Source organism: Silene latifolia, chromosome 11 (assembly GCF_048544455.1).
Source record: "Silene latifolia isolate original U9 population chromosome 11, ASM4854445v1, whole genome shotgun sequence".
Lineage (NCBI taxonomy): Eukaryota > Viridiplantae > Streptophyta > Magnoliopsida > Caryophyllales > Caryophyllaceae > Silene > Silene latifolia.
Window position 1 is genome coordinate 123039983 of NC_133536.1, and position 19737 is coordinate 123059719.

Sequence of the window (19737 nt, forward strand, 5' to 3'; positions counted from 1 at the left end):
ATGCTAAGAGCTCAAATTACGGGTTTTAAGCAAAGGGATGAAGAGTCTTTGTATGAAGCTTGGGAGCGGTTCAAGGGAATTTGTCGCTCATGTCCTCACCATGGACTTAGCGAATGGTTTTTGGTGCAACAATTTTGGAATGGTTTATATGAAGATTTTAGGAACATTCTCAATATGGGATCGAATGGGATGTTCACCGAGGTTGATGACAACCAAACTTGGAGCAAAATTGAAGAGATGGCAATCCACAATTCACAATATAGTAGGCCTCGCAAGGCTACTAGAGGAGGAAAGTATGAAGTGGACGCCGTTACTCAATTAGGTGCCCAACTAAGCTCCCATATCGATACAATCAACTTGAAGTTTGAACAAGCTATGGCTAGACTTGAGGAAAACTCAAAATCATCGAAGCATCATGTCAATGCCATGACGGCATCCTCATCAATCCCAAGTGGGATATGTGAGAATTGTGGAACTTTGGGTCATGACCCAAGTGAGTGTAGGGGAACAACCGAACAAGTGAATGCTTTCCAAGCATATAAAAGTGGTACCCCTTATTCAAATTTTTACAATGAGAACACCAAATTCCATCCAAATCTCTCATACAAAAGCCAAAATGTTCAAAACCCTCAAACAACATACACTCCACCACCCATGAGAAACCAAAATCAAAGACCCTTTTACAATCAAAACCAAGGTTACCAAAATCAAAATCCATACAATCACCAAAATGACCAAGGTTTTGATGTCCAAAAAGCGGTCCTCCAAATGCAAAAGAATCAACAAGAATTTTTCACCCAAATGCAAAAAGATAGCCAAGCAAAGGAAACCACCATCAACAACATTCTAGCTCACACCAAGATGTTGGAAACACAATTGACTCAATTAGCATCTTCAAGCTCACAAAGACAAAAGGGGCAATTACCACCTCAAAGTAATCCCCCTAGACATGAAACGGTTAGTGCCATCACTTGAGAAGTTGTACAAGGTATGAAGCACCGAAGAAGCAAGTTGAGGATGAAGTTGTGGAAGCTAGTGAAAAGGAAGAAATTGTGCAAAACTCCAAAGATGGAGAATCATCAAAAGAAGAAAGTTCAAAGAAAAGTGAAGACAAGGCCAAAGAGAAGGAGCCCATTGTGATTAGACTTCCTTTTCCAAGTCGTCAAGCCAAGCCCAAATTTGATGATCAACTTGGAAAGTTCATGGAAATTGTGAAGAATTTAGAAGTCTAAATTCCTTTCACGGAATTAATCAATCACGTTCCGGCCTATGCGAAATACATGAAATATATCCTCACAAAGAAGAAGTCGATCCGGAAACTTGAGACTATCGCCTTCACTAAGGTGAGTAGTGCAATACTTCAAGGGAGTTCACCTCCAAAGTTAAAGGATCCGGGAAGCTTCTCAATACCGTGTACCATTGGCGACACGACGATCAACAAAGCCTTATGTGATCTAGGGGCTAGTGTGAGTGTCATGCCGTACTCGGTAAGTAAAAGGTTTGGGATGGGAGAGCTTAAATGCACCAACATCACACTCCAAATGGCCGATAGATCGACGAAGACACCGTTAGGGATATGGGAAGATGTCCCCGTGCGAATTGGGAAGTTTTTCATCCCGGTGGACTTTGTCATTGTTGATATGGAGGAAGATTCCAACATTCCAATCATCCTAGGAAGACCTTTCCTACACACCGCCGGTGCGGTGATTGATGTGAAACATGGTGAGCTCACTTTAGAAGTGGGAGATGAAAGCATAACTTTTAATCTTGACAAGACTATGAGAGCTCCTCGTTTACATGAGCCATGTTTCATGATTGATCATTATAGCCGAAAAGATGAAAGGAAGAAATCGGAACTCCAATGGAGGAAGAAAATTGAAGATGCTCCATTCAAAGAGCAAGTGAATTATGACAAGGAGAGCTTGCAAAGCTCATCAAAATCAACCAAGGAAGAAGAGGATGGCCTCATTGGCCAAGAAAAGAAATTGGGAGAGTTGTCTCCATCTAAGCAAGAGATTTTCAATGATCAACTCAATGAAGTTTGTGGTCTTTGGGACGACGAATTTGAAGGGATTTTTAATCCCTACATTGGACATGCCATCGATCATGATCAACAACAAGGGCCACGGTCTATTGAGGACCTCTACCATAATAATGAACAAGCTTTTGATTACTTCTTCAAGGTGTTGAGCAACATCAACAACACCTTGAACATGCCCCCTTGACATCTCATCGAGAATGAGAGTTTGGTGGAGTCCTCCCTAAACCACCACTTGTAAATATTTCTAACTCCCTAACTTATATTTAAATTCTTGTATTGCATTTTTGTCATCTTTGGATTTTTATTAACTTTGATCAAAATAATTGTCATGTAAGAGAGAAGTGAGGGAGGGACTAACAATTTCAATTGATGTGTAGTGCTTTACCTTAGTGTGGGGATGGCAATTGCCTAGGCTATCCATGCCTTAGTAGTGCCCCCACAATGAAGAACACAAGACTTGAAAGAAAGAATGAAAGAATGATAAAGGGAATACGCTGTGCATGGGTGGAACTGAATCCGTGTACATAGGGGAAGAATCCGCCCGTCTTATGCAATCCGAGCGTCCTGAGAAAAGACGCCCGTCTTGAACTGAGCTGATTTTTGAAATTTTCTTGACTGTTAAAGAATCCGAGCGGATTTCTGAAAATCCGCCCGTCTTTAAGAATCCGTCCGTCTGCTGAGGAAAACAAGCAAATTTCTCTGGACAGAAATCCGTCCGTCCATGAGCAAATCCGCCCGTCCCGTATTCAGCAAATCCGAGCGGATTGTGCCAAATCCGCCCGTCTTTAGGCGAGTTTTTGCAAAGGTAGAAGAAGCAGAATCCGCACGGATTGAGCCTAATCCGCACGGATTGCCCCTGCAGTTTTGAAATTTTCGGCCTCTTTAAAATCCCTCCCACCTTCATTCATTCATTCATTCATTCATTCATAAACACTACCCACAACATCAAAACCCTCATCCTCTCCATCATAAAAACAAAAACCCTCAACAACATTCAACAAAAACAAATCAAACCATCCTTCCAACAACAAATTAATCACTCCTTCTTCAACAAAAATCAAAACCAAGAACAAAATCTTCAACCTTTGAGTCGATTTTTGTTTTCATAAAGGCAAAGCCTTTCACCTTCAAATCGATTTGGGCATACTACAAATTGAAGATTTTTCACTCTTTTCTTGGTTAGTTCATCAATGGCAAGGACTAAGGGAGCAACAAAGGCAACAAAGGAGGCACCAAAGGCTAAGGCACTCTCACAAAGGTAAAAGGCTCTTCAAACAAAGAAAGCTTTGGCTATGGTGGTAGCAACACCAAACTTGGAAGTGCAACAACAACAACAACCTTCTATGGGACCATCAACATCTTCTACTCCGGTAATTAATCAACTTTTGCATTATCCGGAGGTAACTTTTATTTCCGATACCCATAGAAATACCTTTGTCAAGTTTGCTATGAAGTCATTACAATCCACCAAATTCATATGTGAGGATACCTTGGAAAAATTGGGTGTTCTTGAACAAACAAAAGCCTTTTTCAAAGCCATGGGGTTGAAGAAATTGTTTGAAACAAAGGAATTGACATACCCCTCCCTTGTCTTGGAATTTTTAAGTTCTTTGAAAGTCACCAAAGTTGAGAATAGAGAAAATCTCGAGTTTCGTCTAGCTAATGTTAGTAGACGCATTACCTTTAAGGAATTAGGTGAAATTTTGGGTCTTAGTGATGAATCGCGTTATCTTAAGCATTATGGAAAGTATGACCCCGAGCCTCTTTGGGAGGCAATCTCCGGGAAGAAATTTGAGGATTTTCATGCATGTCGTGCTCTTTTGGTCCATCATCCGGGCATAAGAGTATGGCACAAGGTTGTGGGAAATACCATAATTGCTAGGAAAGACACCAATCATTTCACAAGACTTGATTTTATTCTCCTTGAATCGGCTTTGAATATCGGAAGAATTCATACCGAGCCTTACAATTCTTTGAGGCTCTTGGTAGATAGATGGCTTAATGTTGATAGTGGGAAGAAGGGCACGGCCGTTATTGTCAATGGCGGCCTAGTCACACTCCTAGACAAGCACTTTGATCCTAACTTCAATAAGGATAACAAGTACAAGGCAAAGGAAGGTGGCCATCTTATTGATATGCATATTATGATTCACAAGTTCAAGTGGGTTGCTCAAAACTCCCTTGACACTAAGTATGGATGGCTAACTAGTGAAGCTAGATCGTTCACATTGCCCTCGAAGATTTGTCGCCTAAGCGTCCACCGGACCAATTATCTACTTCCCCTTTCCGAAGAAGCTGAGTATATCATTCAACAACAAAAGGGTGATCTTGAAGCTCCCTCCTCTTCCATTGTCATACCACCTTACCCCTTTGAGTATGAAGAGTTCAAGCCGGAAGGAATTGATGTTGGGAAAGACTATGTGACTCTTCTCATGCAAGCAATGCACAAGCAAGCCCATGAAGATCGGAAAAATGCTTATTTGGCTCAATATCCACCCCTCCTACATCTAGCTAGGCAAGGACTCCTTGATCCATCTTGTCCTTTGCCTAGTTGGGCGGATAGAGAAGTCTTATTTCCGGGTGCATCTAGGGTCGCTGTGGGAGACAATGAGGTTGTTGGAAATGATGAGGAAGTTGATGATAATATTGAGGAAGAAGCAAGTGAAGGAGAAAGGGATGGTGAAGATGATGAAGATAAAGATGAGGAAGAAAGTGAAGAAGCAAATGACAAGGAAAGTGGCAATGTGTTCACTTCTCATGAGGGAAGTGATGATGATGATAGCATGATGGAAGACTAGCAAGCATTGGAGACTCCTACACTCCCATGGTTTGTCTATATCTCTTTGTATTTTATTTAATTTTGATCATTGTTGGAGTAGTCCTAGCAACATCAAAGGACTCACACCTCGGTACCATTGAGGTGTTCTTATTCTATTGTTCCCATTTGTAAAATCCAAAATGACAAATTAGTTTCATGCATAGCATAGTGTGTGCATGAACTATACCCATCCTTTGACATTAGCAATAGTGTCTTACTTGGTTTGGGGAAGTTAATGCATACACAACGGGAGGTAATCTAAATTATCCTCTCCGTCATAACAAAAACCATGCATCATGTAGTGTAGCTTAGTGTAGATTGCATTTAGTATAGAAATCATGCATCATCTTTGCATAATTTCCATCATTTTGGCCATTGAGGACAATGCCCATATTAGTGTGGGGATGAGAATTCTAACATTTAACTCTTATTCAAAAAACCCATAAAAATTGAAAAATTGAAAAAATTGAAAACCCAAAAATATGTTTATTTCCTTTGTATATATTGTCTTGTATATATTGTGTTTGTTCTATCCTTTGTTCACATTGATTGACTACGCCACATCCGAGACATGAGGATATTGAAGACCGCATGGTATGATCTTTCCAATCTCCTTTTTCCTCTTTATGTTAATGACTATGTGGCTTTATTTTGATTGATGCGGTATAACAATGTGAATCTAGGACTTGCATTTAGATTGTTTGTCATATTAGTTGGTAGAATCATATGCATTAGGATGTTTATATGCTAGTTGCATCATGACATGTAGTTGCATGTTAGAAAAATTTTGCGAAACCGTCTACTTGGGAAGCTTGACTAGTGTATATAGGCCCTAGTAGATGCCTTTTGTTCTTAAGACTTTGCTTGTTAGAATACTTGTAAAACACCCTAAGATGTGTCATGCTAGTATCCTTTGACCCATGGTTTAAGGCCGAGTCAAGAGTACCTTGTGGTGTGATAACTCCTTGGCTACCGTTTATTCCAAGGTGACCCTTGAAACCATGCAACCATCATTCATCCATGTTCTACCATACATTTTGTCAACAAAAGGGAATGGGCACAAAAAGAAATCAATTTGAGTTCAATGAAGTGAAAAGTGAAAGAAAGTTTGCAAAAATGCATCAAATGAAAAGAGGAGCAAAAATAGAACTCCTAAGCTTCAAATACAAGGCACCCTCGTTACTAATTGGGGTGACTTTGAAAATGTTCAAAAAGAAATGCAGAAAAAAAAGTTGTCAAGTATTGAAATGCCAAAAATCAAAAAGAAATGGCAAAAGAAAGTGTTCTCAAATGTTATATGCCACATGAAATTGGGGGGAAAAACCAAAACAAAAGCAAACTCCCAAAATGAAACTTAAATATCTATTGATCCCTTTTTCCATCGTATCCATTTTTGTGCATGGTAGAGAGGGGACGACCCTTCTTCTTGTCTAGGCAAGAGGGGGAATTCCGCGATCCTCCAGTGTTTCTAACACCATAGGGGGTCTACTCTTGACAAAAGCATTTAACGATTGAGGACAAAGGTACCCTAGCTTGACACAACTTGGAGGTGATTTATTGGTATCCTTCTAGGCTTAGTAGTTTGAACAAATTGCATCTATGAAGGATTGTATACCCTTGAATTGCTTCCTTTGTAGATAATTTCCGCCACTTGATGAGGGAGTGGCTATTCCTTTTGTAGATGCATCCATTATGTGTTTTTGTGTGCTTAATGTTTGGATGTGTCGCCATTTTGGCAAGACCCACCTTGCTTTGCAAGAAGGCATCCTACCTCATGGTTGTCTTCTCTGATACCATTTATAACAACCCGACCCACCACGGTCGTAACACAACCCAATAAGATGGGATATGTACCTTTGGGCCCATTATTTGTCCTCACTTAAGCCCAAAAGCACAAGGCCTTGTTACTAAGTGGTGGGTGGAATCCCTTATAAACATATCACAACCTCCTCAATTCCCCGATGTGGGACAACCTTATTCTCAATAACTTAGGATGTTACAATCTCCCCCACTTAAAGAACACAACGTCCTCGTTGTGCCTCCAACTTGACCGCAGCCAAACCCAGAATCCTCCCCCGCTAGGTGTGTGACCCGGGTACTCCCGACCACGGGCTCACCACACGGTCGCAGGATCGCTCTGATACCACTTTGTAACACCCCGGTTTATGAAAGAGCCTTTAGCAAGACATTCCCTAATAAACCGGACTGTTACCATCTCGGTTTTCCGAGGTAGTGAATAACAAAGTACAACAATACCAAAGTACTTTAAATTAAAACTTAGCGATTACGTGTTTATTACAAATTATCCAACTAAACTTAATATAAGATAAATACAACTCGCAGCGGAAAAATAAATTAAGTGATAAAATCTTCTATGTGGTCTAGACTTCTAGGTAGATTGGCCAAGTCCTCACGCATCCCACAGCTCCCAAGTCGGCTAATCTTTAGTACCACAAATCTGCTCCCATTATGGTTCATCACGGGTGTTCACGAATACACGGGGTCAACCACGAGGTTGAGTAGGGAAAACAATGAAACAACAAAATATGATATGCATGCTCCTCCGTCTCCTCCACCTCCATCTCAGCTCATATCTCATAACCCGAACGCCCACCATACCGATCCCGGTAGACTATATATCGACCGTAGTCGATCCGCCCCTCGCGACGGAGGACACCAGGGCAAGTCTGCAGAACCCTTTGGGCCTTATCACAACATCATCATCACCACACCACATCACCACCACATCCTCCATCTCCAATGCATATGAATGCTCAAAGAAATTAATGCAACACAATATGTATGAATCATCGAATCGATAAATCATAAAATCATGCCGGTTACCCGATGTTGTGATAACATACTCCATACGATCAATTCAGTCAAGCACATTCCAGTATATGAAACACAATATGAATCAACAACCACGAAACACGTCAACGTTCACAGCTTGGTCATATGAAACACAACAAGTCAACACAATTTAACAAACACGCTGAAGTCAAGTGTATTTCCCTACCTCAAAGTGCCAAACAATTCCAATTAAGCGGTTTAAGCGATCCAGGAAAATAAAGCAATGAATCGATTATCGATCCTTCACGAATCCGTCACCTAAAACAATTATAATAATATAATTATCGACTACTAAATATAGAGATATCCCAAAATAGAAACTTTCCCGATATAGTAACTTTCCATTTTAACCGATCCGACTCAAAGTCCATCTCTAATTATTGAAACGATTCGGGAATTAAATTAAATAAATTATTTAATTGACTCGGGAATAATTTATTTAGATGACTCGGGAAAATAAATTAATTAATTAAGCATACGATAACTTAACGAATTCCAATGATTAAACAATGACCAAAAACCCGATTCAATTACTAAAATAACCCGTCACTAACATCGCCTCTTCCCTCTCACCCACGCACCACCACCGGCCACCACAGGGCCGTGTCAACCACCAGCCGTGTCCCCCACTCCGACCCGCCCACCGACAACCACCCCTACGGGGTCGACTCCGCCGGCGAGTCCAACCATGGCCGCCAAAACACCCGGTTCACCACCACGCAACACCAACATCCCATTTTCTCGACTCCCAACCACCGCACCTATTGCCTATCCCCTGCCCAAACCACCACCGTGTCCGTACACTGCTTTGTCAACCCACGAACCAAGACATCGTGACACCACCATTTCGACCTCCCCCGAGTCCATGGTGGTGCCACCCCAAACCTAGCCGTCTAAAACTCGCTTCGAACCGCATACATCCACTCGTTTGCTACCCCTGTCGATGCTCCCTTTTTCCGCCACTATCACTACCTACAACCACCATAATCACCGCCATTTAACTCGCCCTCTACCACTCTACACCTATACCCAGTCAACAACCCCCATTAACCCCCTTATCAGACACGACACACCCCCAAAACCCCGACATAAAAGAAGAAAAACAGAGAAGGTTAATCTTACCATTTTCCTGCCGCCACAGCAGCCACCACGGCCACCCTCCGTCGTCGCCAATCACCCCTATCTCTTCCTTGCAGTGCCACCAATACCCAGCTCACTCTCTCTCTCTCTCTCTCAGCGTGAAAGTTGGTGTTTGATGTTGAAGAAAGGAGGGAGGCGGCTGAGTTTAGAGGGAGGCGGGTTGATGGAGTTGTTTAGGGTAGTGTACTATTAGGGTTAGGGTAGTGGTTTAATTGGGCTTTAGGTTTAATGGGCTGAACATATATTGGGCCAACTTAAATGGGTCAGCTCACAATTCGCATTTCTTATAAAACCGACTCAATTAACTTAGCTCGATACGACGCGAGTTAAATAAAATAACTTATCATAATTATCGACTCAACAATTTACCCGACCTAATTAATATTATAAAATGTATAATAATTAATATATAATAATATCCGTTTAATTATATCCGTTTAATTCAATAATATAAAAAATACGGGGTATTACAATTAGGATAGGTTAGTATTGGTCCTAGTCTTTGTCACCTCTTTACTCGGGACGAGCAAAGGTTCGGTTTGGGGATATTTGATGTGACCATAATTGGCGCATATTTAGCCCCCGAATTAGCCTTGTTTCCATGCTTTTAGTGCTTATTTGGGTCATTTCTTATCTTTAGTTCTTTGTTTTGCATATTCTTTGAGATTTTGATCCCTTGGTAGGAAAGGAGTAAGAATCTTGCATTTTCATGGCAAAACAAGACTAAATTGATCAAATTCAATGACCAAGCATCAAGGGGAGACAAGATTAGAAGGCCTTTGTACATATCATAGTAGAAGAGCAATGTTGAGGAAAGATCCTTGAGTCCCCAAGGAAATCCCCAAGGAATTTATGAAGAAAAGGGAAGAAAAGAAGAAGTTACTATGCTGACTAACAATCCGAGCAGATTGTTAACAATCCGCCCGTCCAGCCCCTGCACAATCCGAGCGTCCCGTACCTGAATCCGCTCGGATTCCCCCTCAACAATCCGTCCGGATTCCTCAGAATCCGCTCGGATTCCACCGCCCAAATCCGTCCGTCCCGACCTTATTCCGCCCGGATTTCTTCACAAAGACGAATTGTCTTCTTCAAGCTACGAAAAGAGAAGCCCTTCTCTCGAAAATACGGGTCCTCCTTGCTCAACTTAAAAGTGTAATTACTAGTTTAGCCCTTAGTTAACGCTAATGCATCCTCCCTAATTTTCACTATAAATACCCCATTAGGCTAATTAGAGGAGCATGTTCTTCTTATCAATAATTAGTGTAGTTAATATCAATCAAATCTCTCTTCAATATTGTAATCAAGTATTAATCAAGTTTTAATCCAAGTTTTAGTTCTTTAATCTCTCTTTTGTTCATCCTTTATTTTGGGTAATTGAAGATTATTTGGGTTATTATTGGGAGATTGACAACCTCTCAATCTAGCATTCAAGTACTTCTATTATTCTTGCTTTATTATTGGAATCATTAGTAGGTATAATCTCTTAATCCCTTTTTAATTATTGTTAATTACTTTCATTTATTCATCATGTTTCATATTGTTGGTATGATTGACAACCTTGCTAGCATGATCAACATGATAATGAGTGAGTAGTCTCTTAGCTAGGGTTAATGGGTGATTAGGGGAAACCAACATGGGGAATGATTCATGCTTAAATTAATATGCTTTCATGTTTTATTTGCTTGCTTGTTTTGATCTCAACTCATGCACATGTTATATTTGATGAAATGCTAAGCCTATGAATCCTTGCATTTACTATCATCTCCTATCTTTTCAATGAGACTTGTAAGACATAACCCAACTCGAGTCTCATTAGACCATGCATGTTGTTGAGTAGGGAAGATTAAGTCGACTTGTAGGTGTTGTACAATCTAATCGATTCGGCCCGGGACCCAAACTTTCCTAGGATTGTAAGATATAACCCAACTCAATCCATCACAACAATAATTGCTTGCTTATAATTTGAGAACATGTTTGTATGATCATATCCCATGATTCCCCTATGATCCCATGACACCCTAGTGCCTTTAATCAATTGTTTACACCCCTTTAATTCATCTTGCTTGTTTATTTCCATTGTTATTCTAGTTTAGTAACCTTCTACATCAACCCAATTTGTGACACCCCTTAGACACCGCTAGTTACAATAGAAATCTCATTTCAACTCCCGTCCCTTGGGATCCGACCTTTACTTGCCTCTTTACTAATTGTAGAGTTGCTTGTTAAGCTATAAATTGTGTTTTGATTCGACCGTGACCAACGACCACATCTTAATTTGTGAACACTTAGCGGGATCGCATCAAAAATGGCGCCGTTGCCGGGGACGGTGTTTGTTTGATTTAGATTTCTTTTTATTATTATTAGTTGTGTCTTTCTTCGCCTTGAGGAAGTAAAACTCCTCAAGGTTTGTTCTAATTATTTTTGAGTTGTTTGATATTTTACATGTCTAGAAGGTCACAAAGTGATTTGTTACCTTTTGACCGTGAAATCGAAAGAACCTTGACGAACAATAGGAGACTTGTTAGGAGGAATTTGAGAGGTGTTGGTGAAGTTGTTCAACCCACTAGTGAGTTTGTCAATCCTTTCGCAATAGAAGGAGAAGAGAACCCATTACACAATACCCCACAAAATCCACCTACAATGCCAAAATTCTCGTCACACTCTGTACCCACCGAGGAGAATCTACCAAATGGTACTCCTACACCGCAACATCTCACCGCAACATCCCACAAAATCCCCGTCTTTGTTTTGTAAAACTGTGGTGATCCATTCGGGGATGGTGAGCAGTTGTTGAGCAGGTTTGATTAGAGGCATTTGGACTAGCTAGGATGTATCACCACGAACTGATTAGAGTCTTCTGCTGTCATACTGTAGTTTTGAGACATTTGGTTAATGAGAACATGTATCGTATGATTTATCAGTTTTGGGATTTGGTTATGTAATCACTTTAAACTTTATTACTATTTAAATTATGTTACTTTATTGTCATTTGATTATCAATGCCTCGGGGAACCGAGATGGTGACGTTTTTATACCTGAGTGGTCCTCGTAAGGCACTTGGAGTATGAGGGTGTCACAGTATCCCTTAGACTACTATATAAGCATCATCACCCACCCTTATAAATCACAAAATATAGAGAGAGGGAGAAGGAGACTAGAGAGATAAGGAGTTTTGTTCATCATTATTCTATCTTAAGATTTAATTCCGTAAGTATCTTAACCTCACTCTAGTCAATTCAATACATATGTAAGTTTGACCGTTGACCAACAACTGTTGACCACCACCATCCTTGACCACCAGGACCTTCCATTGACCGGCGTTGACCGGGGTTTGACTGTGTGCTTTGGGCGTTATTTTGGGGGCTTGGGGGTAGATTCTTTTCTTAATCGTTATTGTATTAATAGATTAGTAATTGTATGCGTAATATTTGATTATATAGGTGACGGAATTGTTGAGAAGCATTACTATTTGGGATTTGCTTGCCAGGTAGGGATAAATCCTACTCAACTCTTATTTATTAATGTTCGATATGGTGGATGATTTATAATGAAGTGAAATTGTTCATATTTTGATAAGTGGAATTGATCATATGTTGATAAGTGAATTGTTCGTATGTTGATATTATCGTATTGTTGGAAGGGAGAATTGTATTGCATTGTATTGGCTATTATTAATAATCGTAATGAGGTGAATTAATTGTTATCGTTGATTGTGAATGTAGAAATTGTGAAAAGCTATGCGACAGTCAGATGTACGATGTTGAGGGAGTTTGTACTGTGGGGTGATGGTAATATGTACGTTGTGAGAGAGGGGTACTATTAGATAATGGTGGTACATTGTCAGGGAGGGGTACCAAAGTAATGTGAACACGTTGTTAAGGGAGGTGTGCTAAGTCATGGAACGGAGCACGTTGTCAGGGAGTTGTGCTATGTGGATGGAAATTGGATTGCTTATCGTGTGTTCTTGTTGTTAGTGTTTATTCCTACTCAACCTCGCAGTTGACTGTGTATTCGTGAACACCTGTGATGAACCATAATGGGGAGCAGATTTGACAGGTACTAAAGATTAGTTGAATTGGGAGCTATTGGATGCGTAAGGAATTGTGGTGCGGTATAAAACTCGTCGTCAAAAGCTACTAACCAAAAAAATATTTATAACTTTAAAACTACTCTTAGCAAAGAGGCAAGTAAAGTGATACCGTAGTCAAGTACCAAAAATAAATACCTAAGTACTACTAACAGAAGTCAGTGGTAAGTAGGGTCGATCTCCACAGGGAGGCGGCCACTATCTACTTGTCTATTCGGTCAGTCTACGTCACAGTTGGGGGTTTTGAATTGAATAAAACTAAACTAAAGGATTTTAAGGCAAGAGAAAAGGTTAAGAGAAATTAATAAGAGGGAGAGAAAACTAGGATTGTCGGGTTATCAATGAACGTCAGTTAATTACAGCTAAGGTCACATATTAGTCGATGTGTCAGTCTAAGGGGCAACGAATATCTCCTTCCGGTCTCAATTCGCCCTAAAATACTATTAGCTTAACTTCCGCCCTCACTAAAGCATTCTATTGTTCACTGCAGGTCTCACCCCTTCCAACCTTCCGGTCTAGGTTAAGGCTTACCAAATAAATTAAATAGGCTAAATGCACCGATTCAAATAGCTGATTACAGTTAATAGCGGTGATTAACAACATAGACATAACAACAGCGAAAGATTCGTAACCTAATTACCAATTAACATCAGTTCATTGACTCCCCTAGATCCTAACAGGGGAATTAGCTAGACATAGATAAGGGAAAGGCAATAACGAAAAGTAAAAGAATAAACAACATTATAAATTAAGAAGAGAATAAGGAAAGAGAATTACTAAGGATAGTCCGGAAAAGTAGAGAGGAAACCGTGTCTAACAGAGGAAAGGAGAAAAGTAGCGTATGATGGTGTAGAGTAAGATACAAATGACGTCTGATGCTTTCCTATTTATAGGAAATAGGATTTTATTTGACCTAAACACAAATTAAAGCTAAAAAGCCCGAGCCCAATAGAGATTTACTCGATCGAGGACTTTTATATCACTCGATCGAGCAAAACCAAGCTAAAACCTCTCGATCGAGTACTTTAGGTACTCGATCGAACACTTATAAAAAAGGCCCCATTCGATCGAGTATAAAAAGGAGTCGATCGAACACAGTTGTACTCGATCGAGTACTATCCAGCGCACAATTCCTGATTCGCGCACTGAACTTCAAACGGCTGCCATTTCTTCGTTACTTTGGAAAACAAGGCGTTTCCGGCGGCGTTGGAAAGCTAAGAGGACCAGCTTTCATCTACAATTGGAATCACCTGAAAATCAGTTGTATAACTCTAGATATGGCTCTTAAAAGTAGGCACTAGCAATTTGAAGTTCTTCCTTTGCTCGCCTAGCTAACTTGCTTCTTTGCGCATCTCAAAATAGTAGTCTTAAGGCCCCGACTCAACTCATCTCCTAAATGCATGCATAGGGACATGTTTTAGGCTTGATTACGCTCCTTTCCGGTTCATACCTGCAAATAATACAAGACAAACCAAAGTAGCCAATTCGGGGGACATTTGTAGCTAAATACTACACAAAATGCATAGAAATGCGTGCAAATGAAGTATGAAATACCTATATAAAATGCACGCATGAAATCTCCCCAAACCAAACCTTTGCTTGTCCCCAAGCAAACTATATGCAAAACTAATGGAACGGAAAAAGAAAGCTCAGAGCTAGCTATACTTTGTCTACTTCAACCAATTTAATGCAGTCAAAAATTAACAGTTATAGCCACAACAATCAATACGCAAACGAGTTATAAGATGTCCATAAACAAGGCTGACCTATCGACTTTGCAAGATCAACAAAATCAGACTCTCACGTGATCACTCTTCTCTCATGAAGCAAAGGGTGAATTATATATGTATAAGAGAGAAAGAGAAAGATTCAAGTACTACACATACATTCCAACCAACAATGTCCGTCACAGCCGAGGGCTTACAAATAGTATGAAAAAGTGAGGTTCAGGTGAGAAAAGGCAAAATAAATTATGGAAATGTGGAGGTAAAAGCGCCAAGCTAGTTCCTAAACAGGACCATATAAGACCGTCCGAATCTCAACTGACTGAAAAATAAACATAAGTGCCCTTCACTGGCACGCATCTCACTATCCAAATACACTATCTCCTAAAAAAAAACGTAAGAATAAAACGGAGGAGTGAGACCGTCACAAGATAAAAATAAGCACAGTTGGTCTCTTATTATTCAACCAAACTCAAAAATTTTCAACTTCTTTCTTTTTTTCTTCTGTTTCACGTGTGTTTGCACTCTTTTTTTCAAATTTTTTTTTCTTTTTTTTTTCTTTCACACGGTTCATTTTTTTTTCTTTCATCCTTCCTTCCTTTATTTCCACCAACTCCATCAATACACACGGGCCAAACTCGCAGACAGAACAAACATACCGCAAAAGACACACTAAACTAGCTTGACTAGGCAGGCTTAGTTTTGGATGTAGCTAACGGGTCAAAAAGGCTAAATTTGGCTTAAATGGAGCTAAATGGGTGAAAATGTAAGAAAATGGGAATTTACAAGCACCTCCCTGCATGTGACACCGACCACAAACCCGAATGTATGCAATTGACAAGAAATCGAATTTCATAAACGTGCAAAAGTGATAAACATGTTATGCAAGGAGTACTACTCTCAATTCCTACATGAACCGGTCATGAATGTCACCAGTTATATAGCTCTAAAACTCAGAAATTGTAAGTAGGTTGCCAATTTATCAGGTCAAGTCTAAACAGTCAGCTAAATTTTTGACAAAAAAAACTCGTAGATATGCGCAAGACAAAATTAATAACTGTCAATTAGATGCGAGGCTCAAGTAAAAATGACAAGTTAATGTGCAGTTTCATCACGGAAATCTACCGTTCCGACTCAACCTATATGCAAAAATAAACGTGATTTTTTTTTTGGGATTTTGGTTTTTATGGAAATAAACAAGCAATACATACAAAAATTAAACGTGATAACAGAAATGCAAATAAAAACAAGATGCAGACACAGATATGGATGCATAACCTCCCCAAACCAAACCGTACAATGCCCTCATTGTACTTAAAAATAAGGAAAGAAAATGCAAACTAAAATAAAGAGAGTGGAGATGCGGTAAACTCACAAAAATACGCGAAGTAGGGACCTCCCCAAACCAACCAGCAACATGGGAGGTCACTAAATAGCTCCAGAATAGCTTCAAAGGAAGCGAATCCAAACAAAAGCACTCGATCGAAGAAGCAAAGAGGCCTCGATCGAATTGTTATTATCTGTGGTTGCTCGATCGAGGAAGATTATCATTCGATCGAGGGAGATGAGTACTCGATCGAGTAGAATTGAGCTTGATCGAGATCTCTCTAATGCGCGAACTCCTAGGCCTCAGTAGAACACCTGCAAAAGACGCGAATGGCAACCACAAAAGCGACCAAAACCAAGCCTAAATTGTTCACAGAGTCTATGGTTTGAAAACCAATTATTACACACACAAAACTGAAATGTAAATCAACTAAAAATTAAAACTCCGGGTTGACTCCCGGATAGCGCTAGTTTCAGACAGGTCCCAGCTCGACCTTCTTTCTTCATCGAGCCTCTCTAATTTAGCCTGGTCAAAACAGCTCAAAGCGCGCAGCAACCGATCAAACAGCTGCGCATGTGCTACACAAAACTATAAGTAGCACCACAATAGGATAATGATATAGGAAATTGAAATATACCACCGTTTAAGCCTAACGAATTTTCTATGAAAGCTCCCAAATTTATCCACAAAATAATTCTGCCCTCCAGCTACGGGCGGAATATAAAAGCTCAAATTATCCGTCAGTGGAAAATAAGAGAACTTGGGAGCATTTAAAGGTAATCTATGGTATTGTCTCAGTTTAACAAATTTCTGGTGACAAGTATGGTAAAAAATTGTTAACTTATTCGTCTCACCGGGAGGGGGTAGAGCATCAAAACAGAAAGCATAAGTCAAATGAGGTATTTTACTATCAGACATATGGAAATTATCATTAACTACCTCTGGCCGGTCACCCCTAACGTTGGAATCATTGACAAAAGAGTATTTTACCTCTTCCGTGCTGGGAACAATCGCTGACTCAGCTACCTTCTCGTTACCCTCCTCGGTGGGTTCTGTCCCATACATCGCAGCCTCTAGCGCGTCCATCTTGGCTTTGAAAATGAGGGACTCACCATAACCATTGTCTTCGTCCATATCGTCATCCAAAACGAAACCAAGTGACAAATCATTTCTCTCCATGGCCAAAGTAGTCGATCGAGTAAAGACAGAACTCTATCGAGAGCTTTGCTCTTGATTTTTACTCGATCGAACACAAGAACATGCTCGATCGAGATCTTCCTTATAGTTTTTGTTCGATCGAGTGCAATCTTCTGTTCGATCGAACACTTCTTCTGATAATCTACTCGATCGAACACTATTACTAGCTCGATCGAGTGATTTCTCTAGTGCAGCGCAGAAATCTTCGTAACTTGCTTCATTTTCGGATAGATAATCACACTCCGAGTAATATAAATCACCATCATCGATAGGCAGCTTGGGTCCTTCATGGGAAAGACCACTCTCTGTCTGCCTAAAGGTCGTCTCACCGGCGAACTGAGCTATTTGAGACTCAAGCTCATCGAGTTGAGCGTACGTGTATCTATCATACTCTTACATTTTAAATGCAAGTGTCTTGATCAAAGATTTCAGCTCCGCAATCTCTTCTTTCTGTCTATCAGGAGGAGGATCTTGTTGTTGCGGTGGCCAAATGAATGGAGGCTTTTGATAAACCCGTTGATAAAGCGAATGTGGCGGCACAATTGCAAAAGGTTGACTGGCTTGTCTACGCTGCTTAAACGCGCAAACTTCATCGTTCCATGTGGAACAAACAGTGGCATTGTGCCCAGCAGCACCACATCTCTTATAGTAAAACACCTGCTACGCCATAGGATGGAACATAGGTGGAGGTTAAAGGTACTCAAGCCTTCCCTTTGACGATCTTTTACCTAGAACTGTCTAGGTAAGACCTGTAGGGCCTATCAAAACAACACTCAAGGAAAAAGATGAGAACGACCTCAAGGGATAAATCCCTTGAGGCTAAAGACAGACAAAAAGAAACAAGCAAATAAAGTAGTTGCCTCCCCGACAACAGCGCCAAAATTTGATACCATAGTCAAGTACCAAAAATAAATACCTAAGTACTACTAACAGAAGTCAGTGGTAAGTAGGGTCGATCTCCACAGGGAGCCGGTCACTATCTACTTATCTATTCGGTCTGTCTACGTCACAGTTGGGGGTTTTGAATTGAATAAAACTAAACTAAAGAAGTTGAAGGCAAGAGAAAAGGTTAAGAGAAATTAATAAGAGGGAGAGAAAACTAGGATTGTCGGGTTATCAATGAACGTCAGTTAATTACAGCTAAGTTCACAGATTAATCGATGTGTCAGTCTAAGGGGGCAACGAATATCTTCGTCCGGTCTCAATTCGCCCTAAAATACTATTAGCTTAGCTTCCGCCCTCACTAAAGCATTCTATTGTTCACTGCAGGTCTCACCCCTTCCAACCTTCCGGTCTAGGTTAAGGCTTACCAAATAAATTAAATAGGCTAAATGCATCGATTCAAATAGCTGATTACAGTTAATAGCGGTGATTAACAACATAGACATAACAACATCGAAAGATCCGTAACCTAATTAGCAATTAACATCGGTTCATTGACTCCCCTAGATCCTAGCAGGGGAATTAGCTAGACATAGATAAGGGAAAGGCAAGAACGAAAAGTAAAAGAATAAACAACATTATAAATTAAGAAGAGAATAAGGAAAGAGAAATACGAAGGATAGTCCGGAAAAGTAGAGAGGAAACAGTGTCTAACAGAGGAAAGGAGAAAAGTAGCTTATGATGGGGTAGAGTAAGATACAAATGACGTCTGATGCTTTCCTATTTATAGGAAATAGGATTTTATTTGATCTAAACACAAATTAAAGCTAAAAAGCCCGAGCCCAATAGAGATTTACTCGATCGAGGACTTTTATATCACTCGATCGATCAAAACCAAGCTAAAACCTCTCGATCGAGTACTTTAGGTACTCGATCAAACACTTATCAAAAAGGCCCCATTCGATCGAGTAGAAAAAGGAGTCGATCGAACACAATTGTACTCGATCGAGTATTTTCCAGTGCACAATTCCTGCTTCGCGCACTGAACTTCAACCGGCTGCCATTTCTTCGATACTTGGGCAAACAGGGCATATCCGGTGGCGTTGGAAAGCTAAGAGAACAAAATTTCATCTCTAATTGGAATAAACTGAAAATCAGTTGTGGAACGCGAGATATGTCTCTTCAAATTAGGCACTAGCAATTTGAAGTTCTTCCTTTGCTCGCCTAGTTAACTTACTTCTTTGCGCATCTCAAAATAGTAGTCTTAAGGCTCCGACTCAACTCATATCCTAAATTCATGCATAGGGACATGTTTTAGGCTTGATTACGCTCCTTTCCGGTTCATACCTGCAAATAATACAAGACAAACCAAAGTAGCCAATTCGGGGGACATTTGTAGCTTAATACTACACAAAATGCATAGAAATGCGTGCAAATGAAGTATGAAATACCTATATAAAATGCACGCATCATAAAGGTCGGATCCCAAGGGACGGGTATTGATGTAGGATTTTCAATTGCAAATGGTTGTGTCTTAGGGTGTCACAATTTGGGTTGAGATAGGAGATCAACTAAATTAATCAACAATATAAAAGTAAAGTAATGAAAACAAGCAAGATGATTAAAGTGAGATGTAAACAATTGATTAAAAGCACTAGAGTGTCATGG

General features: G+C 40.1%; 1 non-coding gene across 1 annotated transcript; it reads right to left on the reverse strand.

Moving 5' to 3' along the window:
• On the reverse strand, positions 1-107 carry LOC141616509 (small nucleolar RNA R71). Its single transcript, XR_012530855.1, has one exon. It is a non-coding gene; the product is annotated as a small nucleolar RNA R71 (small nucleolar RNA).
• Between the last annotated feature and the right edge of the window lie 19630 nt (positions 108-19737).